The sequence below is a fragment of the Rutilus rutilus genome, assembly GCF_951802725.1.
Source record: "Rutilus rutilus genome assembly, chromosome: 19".
NCBI lineage: Eukaryota > Metazoa > Chordata > Actinopteri > Cypriniformes > Leuciscidae > Rutilus > Rutilus rutilus.
In genome coordinates, this window is record NC_140232.1 from 20,428,927 (window position 1) to 20,450,279 (window position 21,353).

Sequence of the window (21,353 nt, forward strand, 5' to 3'; positions counted from 1 at the left end):
AGTATGAGAAGAATTGAAATAGAAAAACAACAACAACAACATTAAGCTTCACTGAACTGAGAACCTCCATAATCTGAAGGAACATTTAAAAGTATTGGAGGTTATAAACCTCCAGAACTTTTTCAAAAGACAAGCTCTTCTTTGAGAGTATAGAATCATGAATTGTATTTGTAACCATCTGGGATTTCCCCTGAGGTAGAAATTGTGATCCCTTGCTCTGAACTGTCGTTTTGATGTTTTTTTTTTGTTTGTTTTTTTAGGTCCTCTTGCTAATGTTGTTGTGGTGGTTATATCCACATTGTCTCGTTTACCTACTAGTTCAAGTATTTAAATACCCTCTTGTTCCTTTAGCGTGTTGTCAGATCTTGTTTTTAATATGCCACACACGTTATAGATGAGTCTTGGTTCCTTAGGTCTTTTGGTTTTTGTACTTTGCTTTGTGAACAAAGATGTACTGGGGTTCAAACTTCTATTTATTTGAGACCCCTTGCGACATAAACTAAATAAAGTGTAATGCCTCCAATGACATTAAGGGCAATAACTAATGGGATTTGTTCTCCAAATTGACTTTAACATCTTCACATCTTGAGTCATCGTTTCCATCTGCAGTCACACAGTCTACCTAGAAATAAACAGTCCCAGTGAGCATGGAGATAGGAACGAAAAAATAATCTTTATATCGCCCATCCACCATCCCAAGGAGATAATCTTGTCTGCTCAGAAACTAGTTTACCAGGGGTGGCAAGGCATTTGGATAGTCATAAAAAGTGGCGACAGTTGGAAAAAGTTTAGGTGCGTCTACATTATATGGAGTTTATTCAGATTTTATATTGTTAGAGTGTGTGCCAGGTGTTTCATGCACATGAGCCGTGATGTATGATTCACAAACAAACGACTCTTATAAACTGATTCTTTTTAATGAGTCCGTAAAAATAATTTACGGCAAAGCTTTGGAAACGCTCATGAGTTTGCAGTTTGAATCAGACTCACTGAATCATTCTGAGCCGTTAATGACTGAAGCATGAGTCATTTTTTAGGGTTTGACTCAAAGTGAACCGCAAACCTTTACTTGGATGTGTTTACTTTAGGTTAATGAGATTTATATCAGTGGGTTTACTGACTGGTTGTTAATATCACAATGTGATCAAAGATTCAGAATAGAGTAAATTATTGGTAATTAATGGGGGATGGCTGGTACTGCTGGCAGCATGACCAAGTGCTCAAGACCATTGCTCCCAGAGGTCAAAACCCTCAAAGCAAACCATCAGCTTTATCAGAGCTGGAGACAAACCACAGATAATCTCTGCGTACCTCGATGAATTACCGCACAGAAGTACACAATAATATAAGAATAATTTTTTATTTCATGATAGACCTATAACATTCATTATATCTTGCCAATTTCATAAGTTTCTCCTTACAGCAAATGCGAATGTTGCTAAGACCAGAAGAGTATGAGCGGAAGTAAACATGCACACACTTGCATCGCCGAAGCTCACAGGTGCCATCTTGTGCTTCTAACCAATAGCAGGGCTTCTCAATACAACGAAGGACTGGCAGCTGACAGTGGACATGGGCAAGCAACTCAGGTTCCCTCAGCATGTTATTAAGACTACCCTCAGTCACATACCAGGATGGAAGGTAAGGTGTACCTGTGGAGGTAGGGTGCAGAGTCCCTCTGTAGGGCTTATACGGCATTTGGCATCACAGGTGAAAGGAATTTCTATCAGCACAGAGGCCGCAGAGAAAGCCTATCGATGGCTCTGGATCAAAAGAGCAGATCAGTGGGAGTGAGGGTGTCTGATGTCCGAGAGACCCGAGGACCTTGGGAAACATCACTGATGATGTGCGCTATAGCATAGCATCAAATGTTTCATTATAGATCAGTACTCTTAAAAAACATTGAAATGTAAAAAATAATAATAATAATTGTTTAGCATATGAGGCCCTATTGTAATATTGAATTGACTGTAGGGAAACCTTGTTTTAGTGACATGTTGGAACCATGATCAACAAAACACAAAATGTTTCTTTCTTTTAAAATCGTAAAATCAACATTCAGATATGAGGATCTACAGTAGCCTTCTAAGGGATGTCACAGATAACAATTTAATAATAAATGAAAATATCACTGAGTACGTTTTTAATTCAAGAGACTGGTAGTCATCGCCACTCATTTTTATTTTATTGCGATTTAAATTGTGAAGGAATTTTAGACTTTTCTTGAGGGATGTGCATTTAATATTTTAATTAGATGTACAGTACTGTGCAAAAGTCTTAGGCATGTTCCAATCCCCCCCTCCACACCCCCCCCCCCCCCCCCCCCTGAGAAACTGAGACAGACTAAACCCAGAGCATTAACATGCCTAAGACTTTTGCACAGTACTGTATATTTTAATGATATGCTAATAAAAAGTCATGCATTCATTATTCTTAAAGGTTTTCTTTCAAGCATCCCTCCTATACTGTGCTCTGGTAGACATTTACATGAAGATGAAGGCAACCTAATGTAGTGCATCATGATTTAATAATAGTTTGATTGATGGCATTGATATGCACCCCTGTGGTGTTATGAGTTGTGCTGATGAATGCCCTTTTGTTCCCTCATTCTGACAGCTTCTACTGTCTTCTATAAAATGTGAATAAGCAGAAGTCTGTGTCAAACAATGAGCTTGATGACTTGTCATTTAGAGAAGGCTGTTCATTCAAAATGGCTTCTCAGTACAGTGGTGACAGAGTAGAGATTCTTCATTTTGTATCATTCCTCTCTGAGCTTAATAATGCTTTACAAAGCCAAGTTAACAGGGAAAATCCATCTTAAGTTGGAAGCTGTGTTTTGGAACACGGTACACTGGTAGACCATGTTTGTCCTTCAACAATCCAGCTTAAGGTGGTCAGAGTTGTTTTGGTGGCTTGACATACAGTAAAGGCATTAAGGTTATTTGTAGTAGGCCTAATTTTTATACAGTCATACTCTGTGGGTTTACATATACCTGGTGTGCTTGGATTAATTAGTGTATCCTTAGAGTTCAGTCTATGGGAAACATCTTTGCTTGAGGCAAGGATTTACATAAAAACACACACACGTTAAACATTGTCATGTTTCATTATGTATTGTCATGTATAACTGACAGCAGTATTTGTGTTTTACTGTATATGCAGTGCTTTATTCTGCTGGGGGGTTTGGTTGGTATTCTGTTAAGGAGAGCAGGACAGCTCTTCCCCACCACTGCGCTGGTTGGCCGGCTCTGCAGATTTAATAAGGTTTAATCATTCCTAAATTACCTGTCCATTTTCTCTATCCTATACACCAACTGAACATATATCAAATATATCATCCTAGTGAAAACACTCACAGTGTAATGACTGCACATGCATAAGACTGAAGAGGGATAAAAGGAAACAATGAAAGATTGCAAGGTGTTTGTCTTTCTTTTCATGCTGATTCATGGCTGATTTGACCAGTAGAATTATTTGGCAAATGTAATTTTGCATAAATACTTTATATATATATATATATATTTCAATTTAGCCAGCGTATAGAATGAATGAAGTATCCTGCTTCTCTGATTTATCTCTTGAGCAAAAGATCCATGCAATTTCACACATTTTCATAGATCTCAACAGGATCTAAATTTTTGCTCAGATTTGCCATCAAAAGAAAATATATTAACTCAAACATTTCTGATCAAATTCCATCAATAGTTTTATATTAATAGTTAAATATACAAATAGTTTTATATTATATAATACTATTATGGTGTTTATGAGAAGTTATGAGAAGGTTTAGTAATATAGTATTTCTATTTAGTTTAAATGTTTTTTTTATTGTGGTTTTTTTTTTGTCCTTTTAGAACGTCAACTTATTTCAGTTAGTTGCAACTTGCAACATTTCTAATTTTCTACTTAATTTAAGTTTGTTATGTAATATTGATATTTAATTTAATTTCAGATACTTTACTTTATTTCAAATAACTAAAATGGTTTTCAATAGCTTTGGTTAACAATAACATCACTGTCCCCAAATTATTTTGGCTTTGCTATATTAATGTCTCGTTTGTTTATATTTTATTCTTCCTATAAAGTTTTAGGAGAAAAATTTAAGGCCAAATTAATATTTCAAACTGAGAACTCCATTAAGTCTCCTGAGCTATGAAAATGTTCCTTTGGGTTCATTAATTCCTCATGTTGGGACCCAACTGGCGTAATTCCAGTCTAATCTAATCCTCAATCTGCCACTCAAAGGAATAAAAAGAAATTATTAACACAAATATTGGAGAGGGTTTCTGGAATTTGGCCATATTGCTGATCCATAAGGGTCTAATTATGTAACGCCAAAGTAATGTAGATTAAAGCTAGATGCCAAATAAAAATCAACTTGATTGTTATTTGTCTGATCACAGGCCAAGATTGAAACACAGCTCTACTTTAACAACATGGCACAAGATCCTACAAGAGAATGACAATGGCAGCTGATAACCATGACAGCTGGCCCTCGACGCCAAAGTAAACAATAAACCAAGGGGTTGCGAGAGTCGTAGAGGAAGAAAAATTGATTTAGCTTTGCTATTGCCGTACAGTGAGGTCTTGTGAGGTGCAGAGCACCCATGATCTTTAAAATAGTCTGAGTGCTAACTGGGGTTATGTGCAGCATAATTTTCACACGGCAATTAGGCTTCACATGAACACAATTGGACGTACGCACGCACACACACACACACACACACAAATTCAAACTCCTTTGAAACCTCGGCTCTTGTCTAATCAAGTTCTGCCTAGACCAGCAGTGAAGCTCAGTTCTCTAATTAAAGGCACCCATTCAATATTAATACACTTAAGCATTCCTAGTCAGCCTTTTGTGTGTGTGTGTGTGTGTGTGTGTGTGTGTGTGTGTGTGTGTGTGTGTGTGTGTGTGTGTGTTGTTCTCTCTGATTGGGGAAATGAAACACAGCGCTAAGCGATTACACAGTTTTAGATGTGACATTGAACACCGTCCTTCACTTCAGTTTCAAGCTCACATGCGCGCTCGAACATTCACGTTCATGTTAAATCATTCATATTCTGTAATTCCTGTTCCTTGTGGTTAAACATGGAACAATGTTATCTTTGTAAGGGAATTCTGGAGAGGAAGACTAGAATAGGCACATAATTTAGTAAGCTCTTTTGTTAAAGTTGATCTATTGTTTGGCGAAATGTCAGTTCAAGTCAGTTCAAGGCTTTTCTCGTTTTAAATCATGTCTGATTTATGCTCCATATACTAGGGGTGTATTTCACCTCGTATCAAGCATGATTTGTCACTGTAAAAGGGTTGACATGAAATACTTTTGAGGCGTTTACATGCTTTGCAGTGTGACATGCTGTACTCCATCTAAAACATCATGCATTTTGATTTGCATGCAGCTTTTATGAGCTTACTACATAATATTTGTACTTTACAAAAAAATTCATTCCTGTAGCACAAATGGCATGTTGTGCTACCAACGGCAAAGGTCATGGGTTCGATTCCTTCAGAATTTATATACTACTCTAATGTGTATCTTGAATGTAAGTTGATTTGGATAAAAGTGTTACCAAATGCATGTATATGTACAGTATAGACTACCGTTAAAAATGTTGGTGTCATGTCAGATTTTAAAAATAAATAAAATAAATACTTTTAAACATATTTATAATGAGACAAAATACTTCTATTTCAGTTTTATTAACAGTTTCCATTAAATATTAAGCAGCACAACTGCTTTCAACATTGATAATAATAAGACATGTTTCTTGAGCTCCAAATCTGCATATTAGAATAATTTATGAAGGATCATGTGACACCGAAGAGCTGAAAATTCAGCTTTGCCAGCAAGGTGATAAATTATATTTTAATTGTAATAACATCTCACATTATTGCTGTTTTTACTGTATTTTCAATCAAATAAATGCAGCCTTGGCGAGCATAAGATACTACTTTCTAAAACAATCTCACCATCCCTAAACTTTTGAACAGTAGTATAATAATAATATTAATGATCCAAGTTATCCGTTACGTTTTTTTCCAGTAAGAGCCAAAGACCCTCTCATCTCACAATATTAGACAGTCTCTGCTATAAGAGCACCATGACTCTCATTAGCATTTGTACTAACGGCAAACTGGTCCAGAAAAAGGATGTTCATGAAGTGGATGAAATAACTGTGTGATGTTTCTATTTAACTCTCAGAGGCAGACAGAAGGATGGATGGATGGATGAGGAGATGAGATCAGGTGGGAAATGTACATTTCAGGCCTGCACTGGTGACATGCTTACCAGGATGAGTGCAGATACTGTTGTTTATTTATAGAAACTGAAAAATGTCATGATAAATAATGAGAGTGGCATTCAAGAACCAATCAGAAAAAAGAAGGAACTGAAATCTGAACTTTAAATAAGGCAGAACGTCCCATAAAATTACAACCTAGACTCTTTTTTACCCACTTCCAAACTATTCTCTGCCTCACTCCTGTCATGGATACCTGCACTGTGGAATTATGCATTCATGTACAATCCTAACCATTCCATTATTCATAATGTTTCCCTTCCTCTCTTTCTCTATCCTCCCCGCTTACATTCCTCTCATAGTTTCTATATTGTGGCTGCTGTGCTTTCAGTAGAAACTAGTATGACCACATCATCTTTCTGCTTCCTGCATTGTTCTGTTTAATGAAGATAGGCAATATATATTTGAATTGGAAGGTGTCACAGATCTGCTGTGGTTTGCAGTAATTCACCCATTGTGAGTCTGAATAAGCAGTGAGACTCTAAACGTGCTGAAATGAAATGCCAAAGCAGAAAGAGAAGGAAAGATACAGGAATGAAGAGTGAAGGAATGAAAATGGGAGAAATAAAGTACAGTATGTCAGTTTTTATTAGTCAATTTTTATTATCAGCCCAAAGGCAGCATACGTTTTACGTCCAAAGCAACTTAAAGTGTATTCAGTCTATTGTATCAGTCCTAGAACTGAATCCATGACCTTGGCATTGTTAGCAGCACGCAATCTCACTTTTATCACTTTTTTCAATCCCTTAGACATTTTGATGAAGAATGTCTGTGAATGTTTAAAAGGGATGAATGTTTGAATGAAAAGAAGGACTTTTTATGAATGCTGTCTGACAACAAACCTTGTACAGTTTGTTTTCTTTTCAGTGAAAGTTTTCATATCCGTGTAAAAAGAAACATTCCAGACTGTGGCCTTCTAATTGTACCAAGTCTGATCTGAACATTATTTTTGTAAATTAATTCTACAGAAATACAACAGAAACCTCCACATTTTTCTATATTTTTTGCAAGAAAATGTTCCACAGTTTAGTTAGAATCTCATTATTTTCTTAAGAAGAATGTGTTTGCTGTCTGACATCTCTCCACACAGAAGTGAAATTAAATATCTGCTGTGGTCTCTGCCTGCTTAAAATAATTTTAATTTGATAGCACTTCTACGCTTTAATGTGCTTCCTTTGTTCTTTTCTTCACCGAAAATATGAGAATCCAGTAATGACTCCTCAGCTCTTAACGCTGGTTTGCACTTTGTGCTATTTAAGAGATACACTGATTTAGTTGTCATTGAGACTCCACTGGCTGTCAACTCTTCAGTTTAAACCAGCTTAAACTGGTTTTACCTGGTCTCCCAGGCTGGTCAGACTTGTCTGGATTACCGATTTGAGAGAGGTTTTGCAGGCACCTGTCAGCTGACCAGGTGAACTCCAGTTTAACCAGACTGGTAGACCATGCAGGTTAAAGCTCCAAAGACCAACAAACCACTTTTTACATGAGATGAGCTTGTGATGTTTCTTATGGTCCTATTATTTAGGTGGGAGAATGGAGGGATGGACAGTGGAGCTCCTGAGGGGTCCTGCAGTCTTTGCCTTGACTTTGAGAAAATCAATTATGACAATTTGTCGCTCTGTGAAAAGATCGTTAACTTAACGAGCAGTGGGAAATTGGCGGGAAAATGTCTGATTAGGACATCTCACTGTGTGATGGTCCTGCTCTCTGATTAGATTACCGCACTAATAGGCTAACAAGAGCATTAACTGCAGTCGACATGATGAATTTGATCGACTGGTTGGGGTAATTGGGGCAGCCAATATAAAACATGAGGGGGAAATTAACAGAAATAGTCGCTGTTGTACTGCGTGCTGTACAGTGTGTGCTTGTGCTAATTACTGCAGTGAACACAAAAACACCCTGTCTGTATGTCTATCTATCTATCTATCTATCTATCTATCTATCTATCTATCTATCTATCTATCTATCTATCTATCTATCTATCTATCTATCTATCTATCTATCTATCTATCTATCTATCTATCTATCTATCTATCTATCTATCTATCTAACTGTGTTCTCAAACTATCTATCTGTCTAACTGTTTATCAAACAAAATATCTGTCTATCAAACTGTCCACCTGTCTGTCTGTTTGTCGGTACCTGTCAACTGTCTGTCTAACAATCTTTCTGTCAGATTTTTTGTTTGTTTAAAGTCAGAGGTGTCAAAAGTATTCACATTCATTACTCAGGTAGAAGTATAGATACTAGGGTTTAAAAAGACTTCTGTAGAAGTTGAAGTATCAACTCAAGCTTTTTACTCAAGTAAAAGTATAAAAGTACTTGTTTCAAAACTACTTAAAGTATAAAAGAAAAAGTAATGTAAGGAAAAAAATGCAATTAATGCTCTCTCTCTCTCTCTCTCTCTCTCTCTCTCTCTCTCTCTCTCTCTCTCTCTCTCTCTCTCTCTCTCTCAATCAATATTTGACGCGATTTGCCCCGATTTCTCCCTCGCTAGGTTTCCTTCGGAGGAGTTTTGGCGCTTCGCACAACCAAATGTGACCACAGCCTCTCACAAGTTAGAAAGAAAACACAACTCCAATCAGTTTAGCGATGTGTATTCAGGAGGCGGGACTCAGATCTAAACCATTTGTGTAATTGGCCAATATTTTTTTTAAGGATGACAAGCCGGAATGAAAACAAGCCGAAATTAAATAGGAGTAACGAGGCTATTTTTAAAATGTAAGGAGTAGAAAGTACAGATAATTGCGTGAAAATGTAAGGAGTAGAAGTAAAAAGTCGTCTGAAAAATAATTACTCCAGTAAAGTATAGATACCCCAAATTTCTACTTAAGTAAGGTAACGAAGTATTTGTACTTCGTTACTTGACACCTCTGTTTAAAGTGCCCCTATTATAATATTTTAAAGGCTCCTAATTTTGTCTCCTACAACAGGTTTACATGCATCAAAAGTAAAAAAAAAAAAAAAAAAACACTTTACTTTTCTCATAATTTACATCGCACATCACCACATTTTTCAATGATTCTCAAACGACTCGTTGGATGAACCAGTCTCTCTAAATCCCTCCTTTCCGAGATCCTGCTCTGCTCTGATTGGCCAGATGGACCAGTCTGTTGTGATTGGTCTACCGCGTACAGCACCTGTCAGAAGCTGCACGCCCATTACCATAACTGAATGTCAGCTCTGTCCGGAGGCTTCCTACATCTCAGCGATTGAACTGTAAAGACAGTAACGATGGCGTTGATTTTTTTTGGCGTTGATGGATTTTTTTTTTTAATCAAGCGCAAGTCCGATGATGAAACATTGGAAGAACTGTATTAACTGTATCAATAATGGTGCATATGTTTGCCTAGCACTAACGTGAATGACTCATGTAACAAACATTTGTAAAACTAATTTTGCTCCATCCTTTATCTTTACTCAAAGAACGACAGACAATCTGCATTAATAGACACAGTTTTAGGTGGCCCACAGCTGCTTACCAATAGTATTTCAGTAAGATAGTAATGACGTGAGTTAGCCGGTTAGCCGGAAACTTACACAATGTAAAACACAAAACTAAGTATTTTGAACACCCGGTAGAAAATACATACATCAATAATTATTCATACTTAGAGGTTTTGATTCTGAGGAGCAAGCTGGTCCAAATAAACTGGGTACTGATCCATATTTCTAGAGCAAGTGTTCTGCGAATCCCAAGTTGAACTCCGAGATTTATGAAGCAGTTGTCAGTAAAATGACGTGTTGTGGGCTGGTCAAGTTGTTCGCAGGCAAACACGTACATGTACAACATAGGTGGGCATTATGCAAATGTTTTCTTTTAGTGACGTAGATCCGTAAAGCAGTAGGATTCTTCTAGGTTTCTTCTTTGTAAAAAACGACCCGTAAAGGCGGTTCAGAGTCGATTCTTTCTTTTGGGAGACAATAACTTTATTTATCGTGCACTTTCGACTTTACAACTTTGCAGAACATTTACATTCACAAACAACTATATTACACACTGCATGAAAGGGAATATTCGAAAAAACATAGGGGCACTTTAAACTTGTCAAAATCATTAAAGATTGTGTATTTCCAAGTTTAAATTATATTTTCAATCCCATATTTTCAATGTGGACTCTGTGAAGTACACTATTTTGTTAGTGTTAGTGTACGGGTAAGTGTGGGTGTCTTAGGGTACAGTAAGTGTATAGTGTGCTAGTGCGTGTGAATTAAGATGATGCTGTTTGGCCGATGCAGGGTTCAGCAGTAAAACATGGCAGTGGCAGCGTGCTGGACAGACAGAGACAGATCACAGTCTACACCCTCTCCATTATTCATGTCGCTCTGACACCCTCCTCCCTCCTCCCTCCTCCCTCCTCCCTCCTCCCTCCTCCCTCCTCCCTCTCTCTCTCCCTCCCTCCACAACACGGCCATGTTGACAGGCAGCACAGGGGTGTCGGACCATTTATTAATACAGGTGAACAGCCTTACTGTGAGAAAGAGATGGAGAGATAGAGGGAGAAGGACGAAGGGAATGACAGAGAGAGAAAGAGAGGAATAAGAGCGGTATGAATTATGGAGAGCTTGTTGTTTTGTTACACCTCCTCAAAACCCATCCAAACTCAGGTCACAGATCTCATATAAATTCACAGAAGCCGGTCGGCTGTAAGCTGAGCTTTCAGTATGCTGACAACATGTACTGTACCTCACTTGCCATTTATACAGAAATTGGCAAAAAATCCCATATGTGTGCTTAAAGTGTCCATTTAATTATATGTGACATCTTGTTACTGTCACCATTATGGTCAGTTATATTCAGTTCATAGACTTATAGTTTGTTTTCATTCCTCACATGTGTTTCCTTGTCTGTGTTTCCCACCACTGATCAGTCACCATGGACACTAATCACAGTCATCACAGCTGCTAATCGTTTAGTTAATCGCCACTGTGTATTTAAGTTCCTGCCTGTGTTCTGTCTAGTGTCCGGTATTGTTTGTGCGTTGCATGCTGTCTTGCCTGCTGGCTATGTTTTTGAGTTATTTATTAAACAACCTTGTTACCTTTCAATCATCTCTGTCTTCCTTGGATCTAATCGTGATAGTTACACGTTACATCTTGTTACAAAGAACATTACCACATTTGTTCAGCTCTACTCAGATGATCCATGAACAACCCTGAACTCTGAAGCCTAGAACACAGTTACCAAATTACATTTTGATTTACTTCTGCAATGATGAGTTTGAGGCCATAATGTTAAGGTCTTAAAAGACCTTTAAATCACGGCTAATTGTGTAGTACAGTGAAGGGGTCATTACATTCAACTATACTTAGTGTCCGGGGAGATGGCCAATGCGAATGGTCAGTCCAGTCTGTTGTAGTTTTATGTTTCTTGCAGCTGTATTTTATATTAATATGGCAGTCGCTGTGAGGGACAGTTGCACAGTTGAATTGTGGGAGGATTGGATATTTTAGTTGGTTGACTAACTTCACATTCACCAGCAAAATGAAAGCCTTACCTCTCAAACTGAGCCAGTGTGAGTGACTGCTGCCCATGCACAGTGTTTAGCATCTGCTTTGACATGAGAATGTGGAACAGGAAGGCAACTCATGTCCTTGCTGTCTAAACGGATCTTCAAATGTGTCAGCCAGGCACAGGTGAGCTCATTTACAGGGAAATGAGGTGAGTTTGTGACTTCAACAGCTGTTTATTGTGGAAATCACTCTCTAACATTATTTTTTCTTTTTCATCAGTGAGGGGATGCAGGAGATTAAAGCTGCTGTGTGCAATTTTTTTCAGTGTTACAGTAAAATGCAAATATATATATATATATATATATATATTACTCATATTACAGTTTAATGTGCTGAGACAACTAGAAGTAAGATCGATTGAGCCAAAAAGTATGAATTTACTTCATTTCAAAATTAAGGGTCAGTTGATAAATAAGAGCATCCAAGGAAAAATCATTTAAAAAATATAGTTTAAAATGCTAGTGTTAAGTTATTTGTATTTTATATGCATTCGAGTTTCATATTTCTTTTTTTTTTTTTAAATACTTAAATTGAACGACTCTGAACAGGTCATGTGTTGTAATCATTTAGTAAAAAATAATATATTTTCCTTACACCTTGAACAACACACACACACACACACACACACACACACACACACACACAAAGTAAATAAGTAAATCAACATTTTTTTATTTTTTTTTTCAGTGTAAAAATGTTTTTACAAACATTATGAATTATGAATTCCTAAATAATATTTATAAATATGTTTTTGGGGATTGACATTTTACAGCTTGCCATGTCATTAAAAGGTCAAATTAGCTGATATTTTAAGATAATTCTTGACCTTGACAGTCACAAGGTCTTCAGGGATCATTTCAATGATATCACTTCCTGTTTTATCTTTCCCCCCCCCCTGCGTGTTACTGCACAACATGAATTTGATTTGGCAGACAAAAGCTTTCTAAGAAATAACAAAAGTTTTCTTTTCAAGAATAATTTTAATATTCAGACAGTTGCACCTCTTTGAGCTTTGGCCCTCAAAAATATTTGCAGTTTCTTAAATGGATAGTTCACATAAATTCTGTCATAATTTACTCACCCTTATGTCATTCCAAACCTGTAAGACTTTCGTCCATCTTCGGAACACAAATGAAGGTTTTTCTGATCCATATGAGTTGTGCAGTAAATTTTCTGAAGAGACACGATCATGTTTTTGAGACTGTCTTTGGTTCATTGCAGTTCTAAGGAGAAAATACTCAGCAATGGTTTTGACTTATGAATTTGCACATGGTTTGTCTTAAAGCATATTAAAAACACCACATAGACATATAAACAACATTAAAACTTGATTTTCACCACAGGAGGTCTTTAACTAGAAATATTTCACTCTAAAGGTTCAATAAGACTCTATAGCACATTGAAGTGCGCCTGGGGTTGTGACCATTGCAATGTTTGAATGACTGTTCCTCATTAAGGTATACATCTTTTATGAATCTGGCATGTTCTGAAATGGGGCCATTCAACTAATTTGTGTCCAGAGAAAACACAGTAGATGAATTATCAGTCCAGACTGATGCTAACTCTGGCATTTACCTCAGGTGTACTACTTAAATATGGGAACATTTCAATACAATATTTCATCTTAAAGGGATAGTTCACCCAAAAATGAAATTTTTTTTTATGATTTACTCACCCTCATGTTGTTTCAACCCTGTAAGCCTGATCTTCAGAACACAAATGAAGATCTTTTTAATGAAATCTGAGATTTTTTTATTTATTATTGACGCAGCTACCACTTTGATGCTTCAAAAAGCCATAATCCATATTAATTGAGCAATTTAGTCCAAATTTCTAGAGGAGACACGATCGCTTTATATGATGAACAGATTGAATTTAGTCTTTTATTCACATATAAACATTGATCAGCGAACATAAACAGAAGCTCAACCGAACCTGCTTGATGAGTGAGAACAAACCCTTATTGGTTCTTGCAGAAGCTCAAATGTGCTGCGGAACACACGAGAATGAACCGTATTGGTTCTCGCACGTCAAGCAAGCATGCTTGATCCTCCATTTACCATTTTAGATGTGTGCGTTGATGATTGTTTAGGCCTATATGTGAGTAAAAGCCTAAATTCAATCTGTTCATCATATAAAGCGATCAAGTCTCTTCAGAAAATCTGGACTGTAAGCCCATCTCAATCGGCCCAATCGAGGTTTCCGATAGAACGGGTGAAGGTCTCTACACGTTACTGTCTTTCCACGTGGCAAAGTAATTAATTCCATTTAAGCTTTTATCTGACTCCATTTTATATCGGACTCCATTTTATCACAACCTCAAATTTAAGTTAGATTGCCAATTGGTTATTGGTCAATTATATAATAGTTTAGCAATACATTTGATTGTTCTATTTAACTCTTTAATTATATTTTACCCGTTCATATTAGGAAGCTATATTGCTCAGAGGTCCTCATGCCTTGTTTAACGTGGGTCTCATGATCACAAGCTCGCCAGCTTCGGTCACCAAACAGAGGTAATTGCTAAATATATATAGATCGGTTGCATTCACGCTTACACAATAAAAGATACTTTGGTATAGCCCCCATGGAATTGCATACACTTGAATTTAAAATGGAATTTACACGGAAATTCACTTCTTGTCTTTGCAAAACCAAGTACTTGAATTAGTGCCAAATATTAGTCGTCACTAATCTGACGCAAAACTTGCGGTAACATACGAATCCGTTTAATCTACTTGGGAAAGCAATTTCAGAGTCAGTCGTAATAAAATCAAATGTAACAATTTATTATGTCAGGTAAATGTATCATGCCAATTTCATAATCAGTTCAAAGATAATGAATACAAAACATCAAATGCTCTGGAATAAAGAGAGAGGATGCGAACCTGACATTATAAAATACAAGATGCGGAGTGCCTGCATACACTCTGCATCACAGGTTAATTTGAGTTACAAATCGCCACGAGCCTTCTTCATCATCTTCCTAAATACTCAAGGCAGAAACCTCTTTTTAAATGTAAACATGTTCACAGTGGGAATTTGCATTAATCAGCGTCCCAGACTTACTGGGGACAGAGGTTGATTTACATGGGGGCACACCCACAGCAGTTAAGATATCTCTCCACAGCTTATTACCTTTTTGGTTTACTTCTGTGGGAATGAGACCTTTGTACCAGTCGCACTGAGACATTTCAAATGATACCAAACATGTATAAAACTGTATGATAATTCGCTCCGTGCACAAAATGGCGACCGTTGACGTTTCGAACTTGAGTGTGTGGGCCAGTACTTCCGGTGAAAACTTCCGGTGATCTGACAGCGAGAGCGAGAGACAAAAGCGACCGAGTTCCATTACCACAGCGATATTTTTCACAATGAGTGTTTTTAGGATTCAAGAGAGGTGACTTGCCTTTCAGAGGGTGACAGCCTCTGTTCACGAACAGAAGATTGTATTTTACTCATGCTGCATACGCAATAACAATTATGCCTACTGTAAATGGGTCAATGACGTGACGGGTCATTTTTTTTGTCCAAAGGCCTTAATAATAATAAACAAAAACAAATATATAACATCCAAAGTATGTAAGGTAGTACAACTTGATCTCTTTTACTGAATCCAAAAGGTTTTAATTATATTAAACTACATATAAAGACATTTTAAAGATTTTGAAGTGTCAAAAAGTCATTCGGTAAAACCGATATAGTAAAATATTTAAATGGAATAATATTGCTTTTAATAACTAAAGTAACTACAATAATACAAATATTAAGCAGATAAGGCTCTTTTTTTTACATTTCCCCCTTTCTCCTTCCCCTCTCCTATATGTTGGAGTGTTTAGAGTAGTCCAATAAATGATTACATTTATGAGATCAGTGATATTTTGTTTTAATATTTCTTCTGTGGTACACACTATATACTATCTCAACATCAATGTCAAATCAGTTTTTAACTTTCAAATCAGTGGTTAAATCGAACGACTTTTTTGGTGAAATTTTTTCCATCTTGTAAAAAATGACAAAAAACTTTGTTAATTGATTGTACAAACCACAAAATCTTAAACTAAAAAAAAATAAGTAAACTAAAAAATGGTTTCAAATATAGTTATATCTCCATTATATTTTTTTACTTTTAAAAACCTTATTCGTCAATGACCCAAATATAGAGTTATAACTACGATTAGAGTTGTTTGCATAAAATGCACCGTGAACATTCACATGTTTGCCCTGTGATAGGCTGCCTACAATTTATCTCCATAAATACTATTTTCTCAATTCTGCGCATATATTTTTACTTACTTACATCAATTGCTCGATCAATATTATCACATATTTTACATTTTTAACTGTAGGTACCACAAACAATTTAATATGGGTAAGTTTGTGTATATTTTACACGTAGTACAATACTGTATGTGCTGCATATAAACACCAGACAGATAATTATTTATTAAACAGATGGTCTTAACTCATCTCACTTGCACAAAATAAATGCAGTAATAGAAAGCATAGAAACGCACAGGTGGAATACACTGAAAATGATATGCATTTAAAAATTTGGTCGGGTTGAAGTCCTCCCTCCGGATCTTCTGTATCCACTCAGCCCGTACCGCAGCGTCAACGCATGAAAGCTGACTTCTCTGTTATAACGTGACGAAACTGTACATAACGGCACACAACAATGAAGTGCTGAGGCTGTCACCCTCTGAAAGGCAAGTCACCTCTCTTGAATCCTAAAAGCACTCAATGTGAAAAATATCGCTGTGGTAATGGAACTCGGTCGCTGTTGTCTCCCGCTCTCGCTGTCAGATCACCGGAAGTTGTCACCGGAAGTACTGGCCCACACACTCAAGTTCGAAACGTCAACGGTCGCCATTTTGTGCACGGAGCGAATTGTTCATATTAAGCCATATAGATTTTTGGGTGAATTCAGGTAGGGATGGGTGAAGGGAATGATGTGTAAATTGGGAGGTGATCAACTCAAGTGTGATCGAATGGGAATGGTAATATAGCAAGAGAGTTCAAATGTTAATTTCCTTTGTTTTCTCAGAGAGTAGCCCTCTCTTCCAGTTCTTCCAGTTTCTCCAGTTTCTCCAGTCTTACAGGACTAAACTGCTTAATTCATATGGATTAGTTTCATGATCTCCTTATGAAGTGTCAAAGTGTCAGTTGTGTAGCTGTCTATGGAGGGATAGAAAGCTCTCAGATTTCATCAAAAAGATCTTCATTTGTGTTCAGAAGATGAAAGAAAGTCTTACAGGTTTGGAACGACATGAGGTGAAGTAAATTATGACAGACTTTACATTTTTGGGGGAACAAACCCTTTAAGTTATATATGTAGTAAATATAACAACAATAAAACAATAATTTAACACTGATGATCTACAGTCAGCTGATCATTATCGCAAAATAAACCACTTTAGCTCTTATTCAAGACCCATCTGCTTCAATTTTAAATCCCAAATACCCCCTCGAAGCTTTTAGGCATGATTATGTTTCAAATCGTAGCTTGCGGTTGCATCATTGCTCTGTTGCGGGTAGATAATTCTGCTGTGTTAATTACTCTGCTGTTAGACTATGATCCCCCAGGCAAGAACTTTCATTCTTGACCAGTTGTCATAGTGGAAATCTATCCTTCTCTCTCTCTTCCCTCTCTCTCTCAAGATTCAAATCCTGAGGCTGTAGTCGAGACTTTAATGTTTGTTTGAATGCCAGTCAAAAGATCAAAGACTGCTGTTGATTTTTATAACTGTTAATGTGTTTGCCCCTGATGCTCTGTGCTGTTCATTTACACGGTTGACTGGAGGGAATGTGGTAGAAACCACTGGGCAAAAATAATTAGAATGATCTTTACATTTAATGTGAGGCATGACCCAGACATGTTCAGAGGTCTGAGCTGCAGAAATTAACATCTGAATGTTTTAAAACTGGATTGGCTGTGAATTGTTTAGCAGTAGGCTAGATGTCACAGGCCTGTGAACAGTGCCAAGAGAGCAGTAATGTGAGCATGAGAGATCTCAAAGTAACCCAGAGTTCAATTTTGTTTGCGAACACTGTTTACTCTCTCTCAAGGCCGCATTATGCTTTTTCCACTGTGTCTTACCTCACTGTCTCTGTTAGTGTAAAAGAATGGTGGATAGAGATGCTGGTGGAGTCTAGCTTTTGTTTCACTTTTCTAAATCTGTATTGTATAAAGGTGACTTGAGTTGATAATTTTTGTATTATATTACTGTAAAGCACCTTGTTCAACTTGTGTTGTATTTATATAGTGCTATCCAAAAAAAAGTGACATTGATATTTTCTATCTGATATTTTTTTTAATTAAAATTTTTCCTTCAAATTATTTTAATGTTCTTTTGACATAGGCCTAACCAAAATCCAGTGGACACAAAATCATTTACAAAAAAATAAATAAAAATTGTGTAAATCATTTTACATTTTTTTATGTTGTTTATGTTTGGAGTTAGTATGAGCAAAAACTATAAAATAGAATAGTAAAAAACTAATAAAATAAACTGACAGAAATACAATGATATGTCCTACTGATCAATTTGGTAATGTTAGCACATGAAAATGCATTGTATTTACTAATTTTTGTGTCGGGGTCCACTTTTTAAAATAAAAATACCAGAAATAAGACATGAGCCAAACCAACCAGCTATGAGGTTAATCACAACATTGCAACCTTTGATTTGAAGCAAAAAACAAAGGTTCAAGACTGTTTAGTGCATTATTATATTATATTATATTATATTATATTATATTATATTATATTATATTATATTATATTATATTATATTATATTATATTATATTATATTATATTATATTATATTATATTATATTATATTATATAATTTAAGTAGCCTGATTTGAGAGAGTAGGGAGACTAACTTTGCAGTTACGTCATTTACAGTTCTTAATGGTAGTGACCGGTTCTTTTGGTACAATTTGCTTGTTTCGATTCTCTGATTGGTGGAGATTTCTTTACAGAATCATGCGTAGATTTTCATCTGGAATTCTGCTGTTGATCTCGATTATTTAAAAAATAAGTTGAAATAATGTGGGTTTATGGCATAAGCATTAACCATCAATCAACAACCTCATAGCTCAAAGTATTCAGTCTTTAGCGGTTTAAAATAGATGTATTCCACTAAGGAGTAAATGAATGGGATTTTTGCTTTCAGAACCTGTCTGTTGCACTCTATACTCAGTAAGTGTTCCCTGCATTACTACTTAGCGCAAAACATTCAGCACAACCGTTTTACAGAGCGATTGACTTGATTGTTTTAAGTGATTCAAAAACGTTCCTAGTACAGTGTGACAAAGAAAGTCGGATTACCATGGTAATGACTATTATGTATAGTATCTTTAAGTGAATCACACCTGTAGCCTGCTGCATGAGCGAAAGATTCTATTGAACGGCTTCTTTTTAGTAACTCAACAACAGCATACAGGGACCAGTGAAGTCTGATTCCAGAGTGAATGACATGAGACAGTTCCTTTTAGTAATTCAAAAAACGTAAAGTCAGATTCCTTAATGACTCGTTAACCGGTTCTTTTAGTCAATTATAAATATATTGCACAAACAACGTTTTTTATATATTTTTTTCTTTTGAGTCAGTTTTGTGTATAAAGGTAAAAGAATGAATATGTTATCAATTATTGATTTAAATAAAAAACAAATCAGATCCCTTAAGATTAGGAAAAGTTATGAAATAAATAACAACATGATTTTTCAATATTTAGTATATTTTTCAAGTTATTAAAATGGCCTTGGGCTTTCTCAGATCCCAACCGAAAATGTGGATTAAAGAGACAGAAAGAAAGAAATCTAGCTTAAAAATGATGAAAATGCTTTTCTCTCTTCTCTCTCTAGTCCAACTGGGTCTTTGGGACACTAAATATATCCAGACCGCTTTCAGAACCATCGCCATGAAACGACTGCTGATGTCATCGTCCCTGGCTACAGATGATTCAGTGAAGACTTTAAAAAACAAATTTAATTTATGGAAACATCAGAAGGTTCTGCTCATGGAAACGTCCATCAATTTTTCTAAATTTAACCATCACATACTCTTGCCCAGAATGAAGCTGATGGATGAAAACCACCTAAGTGTGTCTTAGCGGATCTTTTCCCCGAAGGGAATCAGTTGAGCTGAGAGCTCTGAATATGTCTGTCAGGAGAAATCAATGGGCTTACAAACTTACCCAGCAATGCATAACAAACAGCACCAACACTACAGCCAACCTCATCTAAACTATTTATACACTTTAACTGCATTTTTAAAATGTTGGCATTCAACAGAAATAAATTACAAACGTTCTATTATCTATCATGCTACTGACAGTTTGAATCCTTTTGTAATTTAATTAAAACAAATGATCTCTTTCTCTTTCAGACATAGCTTGTAGAGAATGTATTTGTATAGTATGTGAGGTTGGTGCTTTTATTTTAAGCAGACAAAATTTGCCTTGACTGAAACAGAATCCTAAAACTGAAAGCCTTATTAAAAATACACATAGTCAGAGTGCTCTGTGTTTGTTTCTAACAGACTGAGGTGAGGAAGGTTTACTCTCACTTTGTCCACACAACAGGCCTTTAAAACGGAGACAAAAACACCCTGACTCACGCTCTCGGCTGTCAATGCTCTCAAAAAAACAAAACAACAACAAAAAAAAAGCCCTCTGAAACCCTGGCAGCCACCAATCTGTCTCCTCCCACAAGCACTCACTGTTTCAACAACCTGACATTTACAATTAAGAATTTTGATTGCTGTTGTCTCGTTATTGAGGGCTTCGCACAGATTGGAGAGCTAATACAATTCTCGTTAACTTGAAGGTTGCGTCTGCCTCAATTAATTTCACATTTTCGTGTAATTTTTCGATGAAATTTATGACATTTCTTCACTGAACCTGTTATTATGCATGTCACTGCAGTTTACAATAAAAGTTAGAACAAAACGGATCAGAATTTATAACAGATTCCCAGTATAGTTGATATAGAAGCTTCTTAGCCTATAACTACACTGCAACATAAACTGAAAAATGTGGTAACATCCATAGGCGTCACTAGGCCCTTTTTAGGGGGGCTTCAGCCCTGTCTACGGCCCTGTATTAGGCATAAGATCAATAATGAATGTGTACATATTGTGAATGAATTTAATAAACTTAGTTAGGCTACCTAGCTTTCCTAGTAGCTTTCAGTAAATGAACGCGTCTGAGAAAATGATTCATAAATCAGTTGACCCATATGTTTACTTTCTTCACTGACAAAGAAAAATGAAAAGCCTATATCAGTCAAAGCTCAGCTTTAGGAGGGGAAAAGACAGAGCAAGATAAAAACAAAGAGAAAAAGAGTGTGCAGGAAGAGAGAGAGGGAGGAGGGACGGGATCAGGAAAGGTCCATGAGCCGGGACTCGAACTCAGGTCTCCTGAAGCACATCGGCGCACTTGCCCACGAGGATATCGTGGTGTGATATATTTGAGTAAAAAGTATAGGTTCATTAATACCTTTGGCTTATTCCAAATACT